This window comes from Amblyomma americanum, chromosome 8 (assembly GCF_052857255.1).
Source record: "Amblyomma americanum isolate KBUSLIRL-KWMA chromosome 8, ASM5285725v1, whole genome shotgun sequence".
Classification (NCBI taxonomy): Eukaryota; Metazoa; Arthropoda; class Arachnida; order Ixodida; family Ixodidae; genus Amblyomma; species Amblyomma americanum.
In genome coordinates, this window is record NC_135504.1 from 130,290,233 (window position 1) to 130,310,291 (window position 20,059).

Here is a 20,059-nt window from a genome sequence, read left to right on the forward strand (position 1 = left end):
GTATTCCGTCTCAAAACAACAGGATTCATCGTTTTAGATCGAAACTAGCAAGATTCACGAGCATCGATTTTACAAGTCCTCGAAGAGTAGACGAGAGAAAGGTGTAAACTTTTTCTCTCAGAACTGCACGAAAACTTGTATTCCGGCTCAAAACAACGGGATACATCGTTTTAGATCGAAACTAGCAAGATTCACTAGCATCGCTTTTACAAGTCGTCGATGAGTACACGAGGGAAAGGTGTAAACTTTTTTCTCAGAACTGCGCGAGAACTTGTATACCGGCTCAAAAAAACGGGATACATCGTTTTAGATCGAAACTAGCAAGATTCACGAGCATCGATTTTACAAGTCGTCGAAGAGTAGACGAGAGAAAGGTGTAAACTTTTTTTCTCAGAACTGCGCGAAAACTTGTATTCCGGCTCAAAACAAAGGAATACATCGTTTTAGATCGAAACTAGCAAGATTCACGAGCATCGATTTCACAACTCGTCGAAGAGTAGACGAGAGAAAGGTGTAAACTTTTTCTCTCAGAACTGCACGAAAACTTGTATTCCGGCTCAAAACAACAGGATACATCGTTTTAGATCGAAACTAGCAAGATTCACGAGCATCGATTTTACAAGTCGTCGAAGAGTAGACGAGAGAAAGGTGTAAACTTTTTCTCTCAGAACTGCGTCAGAACTTGTATTCCGGCTCAGAACAACGGGTTACATCGTTTTAGATCGAAACTAGCAAGATTCACGAGCATCGATTTTACAAGTCCTCGAAGAGTAGACGAGAGAAAGGTGTAAACTTTTTCTCTCAGAACTGCGCGAAAACTTGTATTCCGGCTCAAAACAACGTGATACATCGTTTTAGATCGAAACTAGCAAGATTCACGAGCATCGATTTTACAAGTCCTCGAAGAGTAGACGAGAGAAAGGTGTAAACTTTTTCTCTCAGAACTGCGCGAAAACTTGTATTCCGGCTCAAAACAACGGGATACATCGTTTTAGATCGAAACTAGCAAGATTCACGAGCATCGATTTTACAAGTCCTCGAAGAGTAGAAGAGAGAAAGGTGTAAACTTTTTCTCTCAGAACTGCGCGAAAACTTGTATTCCGGCTCAAAACAACGTGATACATCGTTTTAGATCGAAACTAGCAAGATTCACGAGCATCGATTTTACAAGTCGTCGAAGAGTAGACGAGAGAAAGGTGTAAACTTTTTTTCTCAGAACTGCGCGAAAACTTGTATTCCGGCTCAAAACAACGGAATACATCGTTTTAGATCGAAACTAGCAAGATTCACGAGCATCGATTTTAAAACTCGTCGAAGAGTAGACGAGAGAAAGGTGTAAACTTTTTCTCTCAGAACTGCACGAAAACTTGTATTCCGGCTCAAAACAACGGGATACATCGTTTTAGATCGAAACTAGCAAGATTCACGAGCATCGATTTTAAAACTCGTCGAAGAGTAGACGAGAGAAAGGTGTAAACTTTTTCTCTCAGAACTGCGCGAAAACTTGTATTCCGGCTCAAAACAACGGAATACATCGTTTTAGATCGAAACTAGCAAGATTCACGAGCATCGATATTACAAGTCGTCGAAGAGTAGACGAGAGAAAGGTGTAAACTTTTTCTCTCAGAACTGCGCGAAAACTTGTATTCCGGCTCAAAAAAACGGGATACATCGTTTTAGATCGAAACTAGCAAGATTCACGAGCATCTATTTTACAAGTCTTCGAAGAGTAGACGAGAGAAAGGTGTACACTTTCTCTCAGAACTGCACGAAAACTTGTATTCCGGCTCAAAACAACGGGATACATCGTTTTAGATCGAAACTAGCAAGATCCACGAGCATCGATTTTATAAGTCGTCGAAGAGTAGACGAGAGAAAGGTGTAAACTTTTTTTCTCAGAACTGCGCGAAAACTTGTATTCCGGCTCAAAACAACGGAATACATCGTTTTAGATCGAAACTAGCAAGATTCACGAGCATCGATTTTAAAACTCGTCGAAGAGTAGACGAGAGAAAGGTGTAAACTTTTTCTCTCAGAACTGCACGAAAACTTGTATTCCGGCTCAAAACAACGGGATACATCGTTTTAGATCGAAACTAGCAAGATTCACGAGCATCGATTTTAAAACTCGTCGAAGAGTAGACGAGAGAAAGGTGTAAACTTTTTCTCTCAGAACTGCGCGAAAACTTGTATTCCGGCTCAAAACAACGGAATACATCGTTTTAGATCGAAACTAGCAAGATTCACGAGCATCGATATTACAAGTCGTCGAAGAGTAGACGAGAGAAAGGTGTAAACTTTTTCTCTCAGAACTGCGCGAAAACTTGTATTCCGGCTCAAAAAAACGGGATACATCGTTTTAGATCGAAACTAGCAAGATTCACGAGCATCTATTTTACAAGTCTTCGAAGAGTAGACGAGAGAAAGGTGTACACTTTCTCTCAGAACTGCACGAAAACTTGTATTCCGGCTCAAAACAACGGGATACATCGTTTTAGATCGAAACTAGCAAGATTCACGAGCATCGATTTTAAAACTCGTCGAAGAGTAGACGAGAGAAAGGTGTAAACTTTTTCTCTCAGAACTGCGCGAAAACTTGTATTCCGGCTCAAAACAACGGAATACATCGTTTTAGATCGAAACTAGCAAGATTCACGAGCATCGATATTACAAGTCGTCGAAGAGTAGACGAGAGAAAGGTGTAAACTTTTTCTCTCAGAACTGCGCGAAAACTTGTATTCCGGCTCAAAAAAACGGGATACATCGTTTTAGATCGAAACTAGCAAGATTCACGAGCATCTATTTAACAAGTCTTCGAAGAGTAGACGAGAGAAAGGTGTACACTTTCTCTCAGAACTGCACGAAAACTTGTATTCCGGCTCAAAACAACGGAATGCATCGTTTTAGATCGAAACTAGCAAGATTCACGAGCATCGATTTTACAAGTCGTCGAAGAGTAGACGAGAGAAAGGTGTAAACTTTTTCTCTCAGAACTGCACGAAAACTTGTATTCCGGCTCAAAACAACGGGATACATCGTTTTAGATCGAAACGAGCAAGATTCACGAGCATCGATTTTACAAGTCGTCGAAGAGTAGACGAGAGAAAGGTGTAAACTTTTTCTCTCAGAACTGCGCGAAAACTTGTATTCCGTCTCAAAACAACAGGATTCATCGTTTTAGATCGAAACTAGCAAGATTCACGAGCATCGATTTTACAAGTCCTCGAAGAGTAGACGAGAGAAAGGTGTAAACTTTTTCTCTCAGAACTGCACGAAAACTTGTATTCCGGCTCAAAACAACGGGATACATCGTTTTAGATCGAATCTAGCAAGATTCACAAGCATCGCTTTTACAAGTCGTCGATGAGTACACGAGGGAAAGGTGTAAACTTTTTTCTCAGAACTGCGCGAGAACTTGTATACCGGCTCAAAAAAATGGGATACATCGTTTTAGATCGAAACTAGCAAGATTCACGAGCATCGATTTTACAAGTCGTCGAAGAGTAGACGAGAGAAAGGTGTAAACTTTTTTTCTCAGAACTGCGCGAAAACTTGTATTCCGGCTCAAAACAACGGAATACATCGTTTTAGATCGAAACTAGCAAGATTCACGAGCATCGATTTTAAAACTCGTCGAAGAGTAGACGAGAGAAAGGTGTAAACTTTTTCTCTCAGAACTGCACGAAAACTTGTATTCCGGCTCAAAACAACGGGATACATCGTTTTAGATCGAAACTAGCAAGATTCACGAGCATCGATTTTAAAACTCGTCGAAGAGTAGACGAGAGAAAGGTGTAAACTTTTTCTCTCAGAACTGCGCGAAAACTTGTATTCCGGCTCAAAACAACGGAATACATCGTTTTAGATCGAAACTAGCAAGATTCACGAGCATCGATATTACAAGTCGTCGAAGAGTAGACGAGAGAAAGGTGTAAACTTTTTCTCTCAGAACTGCGCGAAAACTTGTATTCCGGCTCAAAAAAACGGGATACATCGTTTTAGATCGAAACTAGCAAGATTCACGAGCATCTATTTTACAAGTCTTCGAAGAATAGACGAGAGAAAGGTGTACACTTTCTCTCAGAACTGCACGAAAACTTGTACTCCGGCTCAAAACAACGGAATGCATCGTTTTAGATCGAAACTAGCAAGATTCACGAGCATCGATTTTACAAGTCGTCGAAGAGTAGACGAGAGAAAGGTGTAAACTTTTTCTCTCAGAACTGCGCGAAAACTTGTATTCCGTCTCAAAACAACAGGATTCATCGTTTTAGATCGAAACTAGCAAGATTCACGAGCATCGATTTTACAAGTCCTCGAAGAGTAGACGAGAGAAAGGTGTAAACTTTTTCTCGCAGAACTGCACGAAAACTTGTATTCCGGCTCAAAACAACGGGATACATCGTTTTAGATCGAAACTTGCAAGATTCACAAGCATCGCTTTTACAAGTCGTCGATGAGTACACGAGGGAAAGGTGTAAACTTTTTTCTCAGAACTGCGCGAGATCTTGTATACCGGCTCAAAAAAACGGGATACATCGTTTTAGATCGAAACTAGCAAGATTCACGAGCATCGATTTTACAAGTCGTCGAAGAGTAGACGAGAGAAAGGTGTAAAGTTTTTTTCTCAGAACTGCGCGAAAACTTGTATTCCGGCTCAAAACAACGGAATACATCGTTTTAGATCGAAACTAGCAAGATTCACGAGCATCGATATCACAACTCGTCGAAGAGTAGACGAGAGAAAGGTGTAAACTTTTTCTCTCAGAACTGCACGAAAACTTGTATTCCGGCTCAAAACAACAGGATACATCGTTTTAGATCGAAACTAGCAAGATTCACGAGCATCGATTTTACAAGTCGTCGAAGAGTAGACGAGAGAAAGGTGTAAACTTTTTCTCTCAGAACTGCGTCAGAACTTGTATTCCGGCTCAGAACAACGGGTTACATCGTTTTAGATCGAAACTAGCAAGATTCACGAGCATCGATTTTACAAGTCCTCGAAGAGTAGACGAGAGAAAGGTGTAAACTTTTTCTCTCAGAACTGCGCGAAAACTTGTATTCCGGCTCAAAACAACGTGATACATCATTTTAGATCGAAAGTAGCAAGATTCACGAGCATCGATTTTACAAGTCCTCGAAGAGTAGACGAGAGAAAGGTGTAAACGTTTTCTCTCAGAACTGCGCGAAAACTTGTATTCCGGCTCAAAACAACGGGATACATCGTTTTAGATCGAAACTAGCAAGATTCACGAGCATCGATTTTACAAGTCCTCGAAGAGTAGAAGAGAGAAAGGTGTAAACTTTTTCTCTCAGAACTGCGCGAAAACTTGTATTCCGGCTCAAAACAACGTGATACATCGTTTTAGATCGAAACTAGCAAGATTCACGAGCATCGATTTTACAAGTCCTCGAAGAGTAGACGAGAGAAAGGTGTAAACTTTTTCTCTCAGAACTGCGCGAAAACTTGTATTCCGGCTCAAAACAACGGGATACATCGTTTTAGATCGAAACTAGCAAGATTCACGAGCATCGATTTTACAAGTCGTCGAAGAGTAGACGAGAGAAAGGTTTAAACTTTTTCTCTCAGAACTGCACGAAAACTTGTATTCCGGCTCAAAACAACGGGATACATCGTTTTAGATCGAAACGAGCAAGATTCACGAGCATCGATTTTACAAGTCGTCGAAGAGTAGACGAGAGAAAGGTGTAAACTTTTTCTCTCAGAACTGCGCGAAAACTTGTATTCCGGCTCAAAACAACGGAATACATCGTTTTAGATCGAAACTAGCAAGATTCACGAGCATCGATATTACAAGTCGTCGAAGAGTAGACGAGAGAAAGGTGTAAACTTTTTCTCTCAGAACTGCGCGAAAACTTGTATTCCGGCTCAAAAAAACGGGATACATCGTTTTAGATCGAAACTAGCAAGATTCACGAGCATCTATTTTACAAGTCTTCGAAGAGTAGACGAGAGAAAGGTGTACACTTTCTCTCAGAACTGCACGAAAACTTGTATTCCGGCTCAAAACACCGGAATGCATCGTTTTAGATCGAAACTAGCAAGATTCACGAGCATCGATTTTACAAGTCGTCGAAGAGTAGACGAGAGAAAGGTGTAAACTTTTTCTCTCAGAACTGCACGAAAACTTGTATTCCGGCTCAAAACAACGGGATACATCGTTTTAGATCGAAACGAGCAAGATTCACGAGCATCGATTTTACAAGTCGTCGAAGAGTAGACGAGAGAAAGGTGTAAACTTTTTCTCTCAGAACTGCGCGAAAACTTGTATTCCGTCTCAAAACAACAGGATTCATCGTTTTAGATCGAAACTAGCAAGATTCACGAGCATCGATTTTACAAGTCCTCGAAGAGTAGACGAGAGAAAGGTGTAAACTTTTTCTCTCAGAACTGCACGAAAACTTGTATTCCGGCTCAAAACAACGGGATACATCGTTTTAGATCGAAACTAGCAAGATTCACAAGCATCGCTTTTACAAGTCGTCGATGAGTACACGAGGGAAAGGTGTAAACTTTTTTCTCAGAACTGCGCGAGAACTTGTATACCGGCTCAAAAAAACGGGATACATCGTTTTAGATCGAAACTAGCAAGATTCACGAGCATCGATTTTACAAGTCGTCGAAGAGTAGACGAGAGAAAGGTGTAAACTTTTTTTCTCAGAACTGCGCGAAAACTTGTATTCCGGCTCAAAACAACGGAATACATCGTTTTAGATCGAAACTAGCAAGATTCACGAGCATCGATATCACAACTCGTCGAAGAGTAGACGAGAGAAAGGTGTAAACTTTTTCTCTCAGAACTGCACGAAAACTTGTATTCCGGCTCAAAACAACAGGATACATCGTTTTAGATCGAAACTAGCAAGATTCACGAGCATCGATTTTACAAGTCGTCGAAGAGTAGACGAGAGAAAGGTGTAAACTTTTTCTCTCAGAACTGCGTCAGAACTTGTATTCCGGCTCAGAACAACGGGTTACATCGTTTTAGATCGAAACTAGCAAGATTCACGAGCATCGATTTTACAAGTCCTCGAAGAGTAGACGAGAGAAAGGTGTAAACTTTTTCTCTCAGAACTGCGCGAAAACTTGTATTCCGGCTCAAAACAACGTGATACATCGTTTTAGATCGAAAGTAGCAAGATTCACGAGCATCGATTTTACAAGTCCTCGAAGAGTAGACGAGAGAAAGGTGTAAACTTTTTCTCTCAGAACTGCGCGAAAACTTGTATTCCGGCTCAAAACAACGGGATACATCGTTTTAGATCGAAACTAGCAAGATTCACGAGCATCGATTTTACAAGTCCTCGAAGAGTAGAAGAGAGAAAGGTGTAAACTTTTTCTCTCAGAACTGCGCGAAAACTTGTATTCCGGCTCAAAACAACGTGATACATCGTTTTAGATCGAAACTAGCAAGATTCACGAGCATCGATTTTACAAGTCCTCGAAGAGTAGACGAGAGAAAGGTGTAAACTTTTTCTCTCAGAACTGCGCGAAAACTTGTATTCCGGCTCAAAACAACGGGATACATCGTTTTAGATCGAAACTAGCAAGATTCACGAGCATCGATTTTACAAGTCGTCGAAGAGTAGACGAGAGAAAGGTGTAAACTTTTTCTCTCAGAACTGCACGAAAACTTGTATTCCGGCTCAAAACAACGGGATACATCGTTTTAGATCGAAACGAGCAAGATTCACGAGCATCGATTTTACAAGTCGTCGAAGAGTAGACGAGAGAAAGGTGTAAACTTTTTCTCTCAGAACTGCGTCAGAACTTGTATTCCGGCTCAGAACAACGGGTTACATCGTTTTAGATCGAAACTAGCAAGATTCACGAGCATCGATTTTACAAGTCCTCGAAGAGTAGACGAGAGAAAGGTGTAAACTTTTTCTCTCAGAACTGCGCGAAAACTTGTATTCCGGCTCAAAACAACGTGATACATCGTTTTAGATCGAAAGTAGCAAGATTCACGAGCATCGATTTTACAAGTCCTCGAAGAGTAGACGAGAGAAAGGTGTAAACTTTTTCTCTCAGAACTGCGCGAAAACTTGTATTCCGGCTCAAAACAACGGGATACATCGTTTTAGATCGAAACTAGCAAGATTCACGAGCATCGATTTTACAAGTCCTCGAAGAGTAGAAGAGAGAAAGGTGTAAACTTTTTCTCTCAGAACTGCGCGAAAACTTGTATTCCGGCTCAAAACAACGTGATACATCGTTTTAGATCGAAACTAGCAAGATTCACGAGCATCGATTTTACAAGTCCTCGAAGAGTAGACGAGAGAAAGGTGTAAACTTTTTCTCTCAGAACTGCGCGAAAACTTGTATTCCGGCTCAAAACAACGGGATACATCGTTTTAGATCGAAACTAGCAAGATTCACGAGCATCGATTTTACAAGTCGTCGAAGAGTAGACGAGAGAAAGGTGTAAACTTTTTCTCTCAGAACTGCACGAAAACTTGTATTCCGGCTCAAAACAACGGGATACATCGTTTTAGATCGAAACGAGCAAGATTCACGAGCATCGATTTTACAAGTCGTCGAAGAGTAGACGAGAGAAAGGTGTAAACTTTTTCTCTCAGAACTGCGCGAAAACTTGTATTCCGGCTCAAAACAACAGGATTCATCGTTTTAGATCGAAACTAGCAAGATTCACGAGCATCGATTTTACAAGTCCTCGAAGAGTAGACGAGAGAAAGGTGTAAACTTTTTCTCTCAGAACTGCACGAAAACTTGCATTCCGGCTCAAAACAACGGGATAGATCGTTTTAGATCGAAACTAGCAAGATTCACAAGCATCGCTTTTACAAGTCGTCGATGAGTACACGAGGGAAAGGTGTAAACTTTTTTCTCAGAACTGCGCGAGAACTTGTATACCGGCTCAAAAAAACTGGATACATCGTTTTAGATCGAAACTAGCAAGATCCACGAGCATCGATTTTATAAGTCGTCGAAGAGTAGACGAGAGAAAGGTGTAAACTTTTTTTCTCAGAACTGCGCGAAAACTTGTATTCCGGCTCAAAACAACGGAATACATCGTTTTAGATCGAAACTAGCAAGATTCACGAGCATCGATTTTAAAACTCGTCGAAGAGTAGACGAGAGAAAGGTGTAAACTTTTTCTCTCAGAACTGCACGAAAACTTGTATTCCGGCTCAAAACAACGGGATACATCGTTTTAGATCGAAACTAGCAAGATTCACGAGCATCGATTTTACAAGTCGTCGAAGAGTAGACGAGAGAAAGGTGTAAACTTTTTCTCTCAGAACTGCGCGAAAACTTGTATTCCGGCTCAAAACAACGGGATTCATCGTTTTAGATCGAAACTAGCAAGATTCACGAGCATCGATTTTACAAGTCCTCGAAGAGTAGACGAGAGAAAGGTGTAAACGTTTTCCCTCAGAACTGCGTCAGAACTTGTATTCCGGCTCAGAACAACGGGTTACATCGTTTTAGATCGAAACTAGCAAGATTCACGAGCATCGATTTTACAAGTCCTCGAAGAGTAGACGAGAGAAAGGTGTAAACTTTTTCTCTCAGAACTGCGCGAAAACATCTATTCCAGCTCAAAACAACGAGATACATCGTTGTAGATCGAAACTAGCAAGAATCACGAGCATTGATTTTACAAGTCGTCGAAGAGTAGACGAGAGAAAGGTGTAAACTTTTTGTCTCAGAACTGCGCGAAAACTTGTATTCCGGCTCGAAACAACGGAATACATCGTTTTAGATCGAAACTAGCAAGATTCACGAGCATCGATATTACAAGTCGTCGAAGAGTAGACGAGAGAAAGGTGTAAACTTTTTCTCTCAGAACGGCGCGAAAACTTGTATTCCGGCTCAAAACAACGGGATACATCGTTTTAGATCGAAACCAGGAAGATTCACGAGCATCGATTTTACAAGTCGTCGAAGAGTAGACGAGAGAAAGGTGTAAACTTTTTCTCTCAGAACTGCGCGAAAACTTGTATTCCGGCTCAAAACAACGGGATACATCGTTTTAGATCGAAACTAGCAAGATTCACGAGCATCGATTTTACAAGTCCTCGAAGAGTAGAAGAGAGAAAGGTGTAAACTTTTTCTCTCAGAACTGCGCGAAAACTTAAATTCCGGCTCAAAACAACGTGATACATCGTTTTAGATCGAAACTAGCAAGATTCACGAGCATCGATTTTACAAGTCCTCGAAGAGTAGACGAGAGAAAGGTGTAAACTTTTTCTCTCAGAACTGCGCGAAAACTTGTATTCCGGCTCAAAACAACGGGATACATCGTTTTAGATCGAAACTAGCAAGATTCACGAGCATCGATTTTACAAGTCGTCGAAGAGTAGACGAGAGAAAGGTGTAAACTTTTTCTCTCAGAACTGCACGAAAACTTGTATTCCGGCTCAAAACAACGGGATACATCGTTTTAGATCGAAACTAGCAAGATTCACGAGCATCGATTTTACAAGTCGTCGAAGAGTAGACGAGAGAAAGGTGTAAACTTTTTCTCTCAGAACTGCGCGAAAACTTGTATTCCGGCTCAAAACAACGGGATTCATCGTTTTAGATCGAAACTAGCAAGATTCACGAGCATCGATTTTACAAGTCCTCGAAGAGTAGACGAGAGAAAGGTGTAAACGTTTTCCCTCAGAACTGCGTCAGAACTTGTATTCCGGCTCAGAACAACGGGTTACATCGTTTTAGATCGAAACTAGCAAGATTCACGAGCATCGATTTTACAAGTCCTCGAAGAGTAGACGAGAGAAAGGTGTAAACTTTTTCTCTCAGAACTGCGCGAAAACATCTATTCCAGCTCAAAACAACGAGATACATCGTTGTAGATCGAAACTAGCAAGAATCACGAGCATTGATTTTACAAGTCGTCGAAGAGTAGACGAGAGAAAGGTGTAAACTTTTTCTCTCAGAACTGCGCGAAAACTTGTATTCCGGCTCAAAACAACGGAATACATCGTTTTAGATCGAAACTAGCAAGATTCACGAGCATCGATATTACAAGTCGTCGAAGAGTAGACGAGAGAAAGGTGTAAACTTTTTCTCTCAGAACGGCGCGAAAACTTGTATTCCGGCTCAAAACAACGGGATACATCGTTTTAGATCGAAACCAGGAAGATTCACGAGCATCGATTTTACAAGTCGTCGAAGAGTAGACGAGAGAAAGGTGTAAACTTTTTCTCTCAGAACTGCGCGAAAACTTGTATTCCGGCTCAAAACAACGGGATACATCGTTTTAGATCGAAACTAGCAAGATTCACGAGCATCGATTTTACAAGTCCTCGAAGAGTAGAAGAGAGAAAGGTGTAAACTTTTTCTCTCAGAACTGCGCGAAAACTTGTATTCCGGCTCAAAACAACGGGATACATCGTTTTAGATCGAAACTAGCAAGATTCACGAGCATCGATTTTACAAGTCGTCGAAGAGTAGACGAGAGAAAGGTGTAAACTTTTTCTCTCAGAACTGCACGAAAACTTGTATTCCGGCTCAAAACAACGGGATACATCGTTTTAGATCGAAACGAGCAAGATTCACGAGCATCGATTTTACTAGTCGTCGAAGAGTAGACGAGAGAAAGGTGTAAACTTTTTCTCTCAGAACTGCGCGAAAACTTGTATTCCGGCTCAAAACAACAGGATTCATCGTTTTAGAGCGAAACTAGCAAGATTCACGAGCATCGATTTTATAAGTCGTCGAAGAGTAGACGAGAGAAAGGTGTAAACTTTTTTTCTCAGAACTGCGCGAAAACTTGTATTCCGGCTCAAAACAACGGAATACATCGTTTTAGATCGAAACTAGCAAGATTCACGAGCATCGATTTTAAAACTCGTCGAAGAGTAGACGAGAGAAAGGTGTAAACTTTTTCTCTCAGAACTGCACGAAAACTTGTATTCCGGCTCAAAACAACGGGATACATCGTTTTAGATCGAAACTAGCAAGATTCACGAGCGTCGATTTTACAAGTCGTCGAAGAGTAGACGAGAGAAAGGTGTAAACTTTTTCTCTCAGAACTGCGCGAAAACTTGTATTCCGGCTCAAAACAACGGGATTCATCGTTTTAGATCGAAACTAGCAAGATTCACGAGCATCGATTTTACAAGTCCTCGAAGAGTAGACGAGAGAAAGGTGTAAACGTTTTCCCTCAGAACTGCGTCAGAACTTGTATTCCGGCTCAGAACAACGGGTTACATCGTTTTAGATCGAAACTAGCAAGATTCACGAGCATCGATTTTACAAGTCCTCGAAGAGTAGACGAGAGAAAGGTGTAAACTTTTTCTCTCAGAACTGCGCGAAAACTTGTATTCCGGCTCAAAACAACGGGATACATCGTTTTAGATCGAAACTAGCAAGATTCACGAGCATCGATTTTACAAGTCCTCGAAGAGTAGAAGAGAGAAAGGTGTAAACTTTTTCTCTCAGAACTGCGCGAAAACTTGTATTCCGGCTCAAAACAACGTGATACATCGTTTTAGATCGAAACTAGCAAGATTCACGAGCATCGATTTTACAAGTCCTCGAAGAGTAGACGAGAGAAAGGTGTAAACTTTTTCTCTCAGAACTGCGCGAAAACTTGTATTCCGGCTCAAAACAACGGGATACATCGTTTTAGATCGAAACTAGCAAGATTCACGAGCATCGATTTTACAAGTCGTCGAAGAGTAGACGAGAGAAAGGTGTAAACTTTTTCTCTCAGAACTGCACGAAAACTTGTATTCCGGCTCAAAACAACGGGATACATCGTTTTAGATCGAAACGAGCAAGATTCACGAGCATCGATTTTACAAGTCGTCGAAGAGTAGACGAGAGAAAGGTGTAAACTTTTTCTCTCAGAACTGCGCGAAAACTTGTATTCCGGCTCAAAACAACAGGATTCATCGTTTTAGATCGAAACTAGCAAGATTCACGAGCATCGATTTTATAAGTCGTCGAAGAGTAGACGAGAGAAAGGTGTAAACTTTTTTTCTCAGAACTGCGCGAAAACTTGTATTCCGGCTCAAAACAACGGAATACATCGTTTTAGATCGAAACTAGCAAGATTCACGAGCATCGATTTTAAAACTCGTCGAAGAGTAGACGAGAGAAAGGTGTAAACTTTTTCTCTCAGAACTGCACGAAAACTTGTATTCCGGCTCAAAACAACGGGATACATCGTTTTAGATCGAAACTAGCAAGATTCACGAGCGTCGATTTTACAAGTCGTCGAAGAGTAGACGAGAGAAAGGTGTAAACTTTTTCTCTCAGAACTGCGCGAAAACTTGTATTCCGGCTCAAAACAACGGGATTCATCGTTTTAGATCGAAACTAGCAAGATTCACGAGCATCGATTTTACAAGTCCTCGAAGAGTAGACGAGAGAAAGGTGTAAACGTTTTCCCTCAGAACTGCGTCAGAACTTGTATTCCGGCTCAGAACAACGGGTTACATCGTTTTAGATCGAAACTAGCAAGATTCACGAGCATCGATTTTACAAGTCCTCGAAAAGTAGACGAGAGAAAGGTGTAAACTTTTTCTCTCAGAACTGCGCGAAAACATCTATTCCAGCTCAAAACAACGGGATACATCGTTTTAGGTCAAAACTAGCAAGATTCACGAGCATCGATTTTACAAGTCGTCGAAGAGTAGACGAGAGAAAGGTGTAAACTTTTTCTCTCAGAACTGCGCGAAAACTTGTATTCCGGCTCAAAACAACGGAATACATCGTTTTAGATCGAAATTAGCAAGATTCACGAGCATCGATATTACAAGTCGTCGAAGAGTAGACGAGAGAAAGGTGTAAACTTTTTCTCTCAGAACGGCGCGAAAACTTGTATTCCGGCTCAAAACAACGGGATACATCGTTTTAGATCGAAACCAGGAAGATTCACGAGCATCGATTTTACAAGTCGTCGAATAGTAGACGAAAGAAAGGTGTAAACTTTTTCTCTCAGAACTGCGCGAAAACTTGTATTCCATCTCAAAACAACGGGATACATCGTTTTAGGTCAAAACTAGCAAGATTCACGAGCATCGATTTTACAAGTCGTCGAATAGTAGTCGAGAGAAAGGTGTAAACTTTCTCTCTCAGAACTGCGCGAAAACTTGTATTCCGTCTCAAAACAACAGGATTCATCGTTTTAGATCGAAACTAGCAAGATTCACGAGCATCGATATTACAAGTCGTCGAAGAGTAGACGAGAGAAAGGTGTAAACTTTTTCTCTCAGAACTGCGCGAAAACTTGTATTCCGGCTCAAAAAAAAGGGGATACATCGTTTTAGATCGAAACTAGCAAGATTCACGAGCATCAATTTTACAAGTCTTCGAAGAGTAGACGAGAGAAAGGTGTACACTTTCTCTCAGAACTGCACGAAAACTTCTATTCCAGCTCAAAACAACGAGATACATCGTTGTAGATCGAAACTAGCAAGATTCACGAGCATTGATTTTACAAGTCGTCGAAGAGTAGACGAGAGAAAGGTGTAAACTTTTTCTCTCAGAACTGCGCGAAAACTTGTATTCCGGCTCAAAACAACGGAATACATCGTTTTAGATCGAAACTAGCAAGATTCACGAGCATCGATATTACAAGTCGTCGAAGAGTAGACGAGAGAAAGGTGTAAACTTTTTCTCTCAGAACTGCGCGAAAACTTGTATTCCGTCTCAAAACAACAGGATTCATCGTTTTAGATCGAAACTAGCAAGATTCACGAGCATCGATATTACAAGTCGTCGAAGAGTAGACGAGAGAAAGGTGTAAACTTTTTCTCTCAGAACTGCGCGAAAACTTGTATTCCGGCTCAAAAAAACGAGATACATCGTTTTAGATCGAAACTAGCAAGATTCACGAGCATCTATTTTACAAGTCTTCGAAGAGTAGACGAGAGAAAGGTGTACACTTTCTCTCAGAACTGCACGAAAACTTGTATTCCGGCTCAAAACAACGGAATGCATCGTTTTAGATCGAAACTAGCAAGATTCACGAGCATCGATTTTACAAGTCGTCGAAGAGTAGACGAGAGAAAGGTGTAAGCTTTTTCTCTCAGAACTGCACGAAAACTTGTATTCCGGCTCAAAACAACGGGATACATCGTTTTAGATCGAAACGAGCAAGATTCACGAGCATCGATTTTACAAGTCGTCGAAGAGTAGACGAGAGAAAGGTGTAAACTTTTTCTCTCAGAACTGCGCGAAAACTTGTATTCCGTCTCAAAACAACAGGATTCATCGTTTTAAATCGAAACTAGCAAGATTCACGAGCATCGATTTTACAAGTCCTCGAAGAGTAGACGAGAGAAAGGTGTAAACTTTTTCTCTCAGAACTGCACGAAAACTTGTATTCCGGCTCAAAACAACGGGATACATCGTTTTAGATCGAAACTAGCAAGATTCACAAGCATCGCTTTTACAAGTCGTCGATGAGTACACGAGGGAAAGGTGTAAACTTTTTTCTCAGAACTGCGCGAGAACTTGTATACCGGCTCAAAAAAACGGGATACATCGTTTTAGATCGAAACTAGCAAGATTCACGAGCATCGATTTTACAAGTCGTCGAAGAGTAGACGAGAGAAAGGTGTAAACCTTTTTTCTCAGAACTGCGCGAAAACTTGTATTCCGGCTCAAAACAACGGAATACATCGTTTTAGATCGAAACTAGCAAGATTCACGAGCATCGATTTCACAACTCGTCGAAGAGTAGACGAGAGAAAGGTGTAAACTTTTTCTCTCAGAACGGCGCGAAAACTTGTATTCCGGCTCAAAACAACGGGATACATCGTTTTAGATCGAAACCAGGAAGATTCACGAGCATCGATTTTACAAGTCGTCGAAGAGTAGACGAGAGAAAGGTGTAAACTTTTTCTCTCAGAACTGCGCGAAAACTTGTATTCCATCTCAAAACAACGGGATACATCGTTTTAGGTCAAAACTAGCAAGATTCACGAGCATCGATTTTACAAGTCGTCGAATAGTAGTCGAGAGAAAGGTGTAAACTTTCTCTCTCAGAACTGCGCGAAAACTTGTATTCCGTCTCAAAACAACAGGATTCATCGTTTTAGATCGAAACTAGCAAGATTCACGAGCATCGATATTACAAGTCGTCGAAGAGTAGACGAGAGAAAGGTGTAAACTTTTTCTCTCAGAACTGCGCGAAAACTTGTATTCCGGCTCAAAAAAACGGGATACATCGTTTTAGATCGAAACTAGCAAGATTCACGAGCATCTATTTTACAAGTCTTCGAAGAGTAGACGAGAGAAAGGTGTACACTTTCTCTCAGAACTGCACGAAAACTTCTATTCCAGCTCAAAACAACGAGATACATCGTTGCAGATCGAAACTAGCAAGATTCACGAGCATTGATTTTACAAGTCGTCGAAGAGTAGACGAGAGAAAGGTGTAAACTTTTTCTCTCAGAACTGCGCGAAAACTTGTATTCCGGCTCAAAACAACGGAATACATCGTTTTAGATCGAAACTAGCAAGATTCACGAGCATCGATATTACAAGTCGTCGAAGAGTAGACGAGAGAAAGGTGTAAACTTTTTCTCTCAGAACTGCGCGAAAACTTGTATTCCGTCTCAAAACAACAGGATTCATCGTTTTAGATCGAAACTAGCAAGATTCACGAGCATCGATATTACAAGTCGTCGAAGAGTAGACGAGAGAAAGGTGTAAACTTTTTCTCTCAGAACTGCGCGAAAACTTGTATTCCGGCTCAAAAAAACGGGATACATCGTTTTAGATCGAAACTAGCAAGATTCACGAGCATCTATTTTACAAGTCTTCGAAGAGTAGACGAGAGAAAGGTGTACACTTTCTCTCAGAACTGCACGAAAACTTGTATTCCGGCTCAAAACAACGGAATGCATCGTTGTAGATCGAAACTAGCAAGATTCACGAGCATCGATTTTACAAGTCGTCGAAGAGTAGACGAGAGAAAGGTGTAAACTTTTTCTCTCAGAACTGCACGAAAACTTGTATTCCGGCTCAAAACAACGGGATACATCGTTTTAGATCGAAACGAGCAAGATTCACGAGCATCGATTTTACAAGTCGTCGAAGAGTAGACGAGAGAAAGGTGTAAACTTTTTCTCTCAGAACTGCGCGAAAACTTGTATTCCGTCTCAAAACAACAGGATTCATCGTTTTAAATCGAAACTAGCAAGATTCACGAGCATCGATTTTACAAGTCCTCGAAGAGTAGACGAGAGAAAGGTGTAAACTTTTTCTCTCAGAACTGCACGAAAACTTGTATTCCGGCTCAAAACAACGGGATACATCGTTTTAGATCGAAACTAGCAAGATTCACAAGCATCGCTTTTACAAGTCGTCGATGAGTACACGAGGGAAAGGTGTAAACTTTTTTCTCAGAACTGCGCGAGAACTTGTATACCGGCTCAAAAAAACGGGATACATCGTTTTAGATCGAAACTAGCAAGATTCACGAGCATCGATTTTACAAGTCGTCGAAGAGTAGACGAGAGAAAGGTGTAAACCTTTTTTCTCAGAACTGCGCGAAAACTTGTATTCCGGCTCAAAACAACGGAATACATCGTTTTAGATCGAAACTAGCAAGATTCACGAGCATCGATTTCACAACTCGTCGAAGAGTAGACGAGAGAAAGGTGTAAACTTTTTCTCTCAGAACTGCACGAAAACTTGTATTCCGGCTCAAAACAACAGGATACATCGTTTTAGATCGAAACTAGCAAGATTCACGAGCATCGATTTTACAAGTCGTCGAAGAGTAGACGAGAGAAAGGTGTAAACTTTTTCTCTCAGAACTGCGCGAAAACTTGTATTCCGGCTCAAAACAACGGGATTCATCGTTTTAGATCGAAACTAGCAAGATTCACGAGCATCGATTTTACAAGTCCTCGAAGAGTAGACGAGAGAAAGGTGTAAACGTTTTCTCTCAGAACTGCGTCAGAACTTGTATTCCGGCTCAGAACAACGGGTTACATCGTTTTAGATCGAAACTAGCAAGATTCACGAGCATCGATTTTACAAGTCCTCGAAGAGTAGAAGAGAGAAAGGTGTAAACTTTTTCTCTGAGAACTGCGCGAAAACTTCTATTCCAGCTCAAAACAACGAGATACATCGTTGTAGATCGAAACTAGCAAGATTCACGAGCATTGATTTTACAAGTCGTCGAAGAGTAGACGAGAGAAAGGTGTAAACTTTTTCTCTCAGAACTGCGCGAAAACTTGTATTCCGGCTCAAAACAACGGAATACATCGTTTTAGATCGAAACTAGCAAGATTCACGAGCATCGATATTACAAGTCGTCGAAGAGTAGACGAGAGAAAGGTGTAAACTTTTTCTCTCAGAACTGCGCGAAAACTTGTATTCCGGCTGAAAAAAACGGGATACATCGTTTTAGATCGAAACTAGCAAGATTCACGAGCATCTATTTTACAAGTCTTCGAAGAGTAGACGAGAGAAAGGTGTACACTTTCTCTCAGAACTGCACGAAAACTTGTATTCCGGCTCAAAACAACGGAATGCATCGTTTTAGATCGAAACTAGCAAGATTCACGAGCATCGATTTTACAAGTCGTCGAAGAGTAGACGAGAGAAAGGTGTAAACTTTTTCTCTCAGAACTGCACGAAAACTTGTATTCCGGCTCAAAACAACGGGATACATCGTTTTAGATCGAAACGAGCAAGATTCACGAGCATCGATTTTACAAGTCGTCGAAGAGTAGACGAGAGAAAGGTGTAAACTTTTTCTCTCAGAACTGCGCGAAAACTTGTATTTCGTCTCAAAACAACGGGATACATCGTTTTAGATCGAAACTAGCAAGATTCACAAGCATCGCTTTTACAAGTCGTCGAAGAGTACACGAGGGAAAGGTGTAAACTTTTTTCTCAGAACTGCGCGAGAACTTGTATACCGGCTCAAAAAACGGGATACATCGTTTTAGATCGAAACTAGCAAGATTCACGAGCATCGATTTTACAAGTCGTCGAAGAGTAGACGAGAGAAAGGTGTAAACTTTTTTTCTCAGAACTGCGCGAAAACTTGTATTCCGGCTCAAAACAACGGAATACATCGTTTTAGATCGAAACTAGCAAGATTCACGAGCATCGATTTCACAACTCGTCGAAGAGTAGACGAGAGAAAGGTGTAAACTTTTTCTCTCAGAACTGCACGAAAACTTGTATTCCGGCTCAAAACAACAGGATACATCGTTTTAGATCGAAACTAGCAAGATTCACGAGCATCGATTTTACAAGTCGTCGAAGAGTAGACGAGAGAAAGGTGTAAACTTTTTCTCTCAGAACTGCGTCAGAACTTGTATTCCGGCTCAGAACAACGGGTTACATCGTTTTAGATCGAAACTAGCAAGATTCACGAGCATCGATTTTACAAGTCCTCGAAGAGTAGACGAGAGAAAGGTGTAAACGTTTTCTCTCAGAACTGCGTCAGAACTTGTATTCCGGCTCAGAACAACGGGTTACATCGTTTTAGATCAAAACTAGCAAGATTCACGAGCATCGATTTTACAAGTCCTCGAAGAGTAGACGAGAGAAAGGTGTAAACTTTTTCTCTCAGAACTGCGCGAAAACTTCTATTCCAGCTCAAAACAACGAGATACATCGTTGTAGATCGAAACTAGCAAGAATCACGAGCATTGATTTTACAAGTCGTCGAAGAGTAGACGAGAGAAAGGTGTAAACTTTTTCTCTAAGAACTGCGCGAAAACTTGTATTCCGGCTCAAAACAACGGAATACATCGTTTTAGATCGAAACTAGCAAGATTCACGAGCATCGATATTACAAGTCGTCGAAGAGTAGACGAGAGAAAGGTGTAAACTTTTTCTCTAAGAACGGCGCGAAAACTTGTATTCCGGCTCAAAACAACGGGATACATCGTTTTAGATCGAAACCAGGAAGATTCACGAGCATCGATTTTACAAGTCGTCGAAGAGTAGACGAGAGAAAGGTGTAAACTTTTTCTCTCAGAACTGCGCGAAAACTTGTATTCCATCTCAAAACAACGGGATACATCGTTTTAGGTCAAAACTAGCAAGATTCACGAGCATCGATTTTACAAGTCGTCGAAT